The 2379-nt window shown below is 41.7% G+C and overlaps 1 non-coding gene across 1 annotated transcript; it reads left to right on the top strand.

The window, feature by feature from the left end:
• The first annotated feature begins 1794 nt into the window (after window positions 1-1794).
• LOC133803020 (small nucleolar RNA R71) lies at window positions 1795-1901 on the top strand. Its single transcript, XR_009877754.1, has one exon. It is a non-coding gene; the product is annotated as a small nucleolar RNA R71 (small nucleolar RNA).
• The last annotated feature ends 478 nt before the right edge of the window (window positions 1902-2379 follow it).

The raw sequence follows: 2379 nt of genomic DNA, 5'->3' as shown, positions 1-2379 counted from the left end.
CAAGGAAGGAATGGTTCATTCAGGGGCTACAACCTATGATAGCCCAGGATGTTCGCAATACTACCCTGTCCGAGGTGACGACATATGCCTAGGTGGTAGAGAAAGCCCTTACTGCAGATGGCGCAGAGAATAAAATATGGTGCGAGAACATGACCAAGAGAAGCACAAGGAGGATGGGCCTCCATTTATGGATTCTGGTAGGGGCGGAGGCCTTAGTGACCAGAAAGGGAAGGCTTTAGAGACCGTTTTAGCTTCAGACCTTGATAGAAGGCCACACGGTATACAGATAGGCTGCAAGACCGGCAATGAGGTCTGGAGGACCTACCCAGAGTGCACTAGATGTAAGAGGTGCCATGTGGGAGAGTGTCGGGCAAAGACCTATTGTCTGTGTGGGATAGTGGGACACTTGAAGAAGGATTTCCGAGAGCAAAGAAAGAGGAAGCAAGGAAAGCAGACAGCTCGAATCCAGCTCGAGTGTTTGCATTGACACGGGTAGAGGTTGAGGCTAGTCCCTCAGAAGTGATAGGTTAGCCTTCTAGTGCTAGAAACTCTTATACTATTTTGATTGATTCTAGTCCTGCACACTCTTTTGTTTCTAGTAGGATAATTTATACACTATGTAGGCCTTGTGATTACTATACAGTGGGGTTTGGAACATTACTGACCACTTGAGAGTTAGTAGTCTATAGTAGATGGATCAGATCATTGCTAGTGACAGTGGATATCAGAGAGTTGTCAGTTGATTTGATTGAGTTAGTTATGAATGACTTTTACATGATTTTGGGCATGGACTAGTTAGTAAAGTATGGGGCAACCATAGACTGAAATCTTCTTGGAAAAGGTGGACGTGGGACATAGGTTGGCATAGTAGGTTTATGTGACTTTTTCTACATTGATGGTTCATCATGGATGGAGTTTTCTACTACTTGCTTTTGCACTGAAGCTGGCGATGAAGGTTGTGTGGATGGCTCATATTGTATACCACTTTGTAGTGTTATCACACTTACATTCTCCTTGGGATTCTTCTTAGGTTGTGAAGGCAATATATTAGAAAGATGAGCTTCCAATCTGTTATATGATGCCGCTAGTTGTCCCACCTAATTCTCCAAACTTTTAATGGACGCTTGCGTAGTTTGCTAAAATTAAAGAATATTTGTATCAATTGCATTGATTAAATCTTCACTAGAGGGTTTTGTACTTGGTGGTGGAGCAGCTTGTGGTGCTTGCGATGGTCTAGGTGCATAGTTTTGTTGAGATCGTTATTTAAGAGAAAAACCAGACGGTCTAACAGGTGTAGACAGTGGAGCAACTTGTTGGAGATTCCCATAATGAAGATTTGGATGATCACGCCAGCCAGGATTATAAGTTTGTAAAAAAGGTTCATAGTACATCTGGCGTAATTGACCTGGGAAATTACCTACAACATTAACACCATCAGTCTTTCCCTCAAATAGAGTAGGGCAAGTATTAATAGCGTGCCTAACAACTTGATTTATTCCACATGGCCACACCTGTTGGCCTAAAGCAAGTTGTTGTACCACTTCAGTTAATTGAGCAAACTGATGACCAAGATGGTTCTCGTTTGAATTATTTACCTCATTAACTGACTTTGGTGGGGGATTAAGATCTTGGTGAATGCCAAACCATTGTGAGTTGGCAGCCATATTATAAATCAAGCTCTTGGCTACAACAGGAGTCTTATCAACTAGTGCACCTCCAGTGGCTGCATCAATCATAATCCTATCTTGTGATTGTAATCCTTCATAAAAGTACTGGATTAGGAGTTGTTCACTTATCTGATGATGAGGGCAACTAGCACACAATCGCTTAAATCTCTCCCAATATTCATACAATGACTCCCCTGTATATTGCCTTATACTGCAGATCTCTTTCCTGATGCTTCCAACTTTAGATGCTGGAAAATATTGTTCCAAGAACATAGTCTACATACCATTCCAGGTTTCAACAATATCGGGTGGAAGATAGTACAACCATTCTTTAGCTGCATCCTTCAAGGAGAAAGGAAACGCTCGCAACTTAATTTGTTCCTTAGTCAATGCAGCAAGCTTCATACTAGAACAGACAATATGAAACTCCTTCAAATGTTTATTCGGGTCCTCACTAGCCAATCCATGGAAATAGGGCAGTAAGTGAATGAGGCCCGACTTTAACTCAAAGTTGACATCCAAAGGTGGATACTGGATGCAAAGCAGTTTTTGGTCAAGATCCAGCGCTCCAACTCTTTGAACGTCCTTTGCTAAGCCATATTTCTATAAAATCGAACTGAATAGTCAAAATTAGATTCGTTGTCAGATGGAAATGGCTCTTTAACAAACTCCACACGTTGATAATGACGCTGAAAGAGTTGATTATCAGTGA

This window comes from Humulus lupulus, chromosome 9 (genome assembly GCF_963169125.1).
Source record: "Humulus lupulus chromosome 9, drHumLupu1.1, whole genome shotgun sequence".
NCBI classification, from domain to species: Eukaryota; Viridiplantae; Streptophyta; class Magnoliopsida; order Rosales; family Cannabaceae; genus Humulus; species Humulus lupulus.
This window is presented reverse-complemented; position numbering and strand designations above follow the sequence as displayed.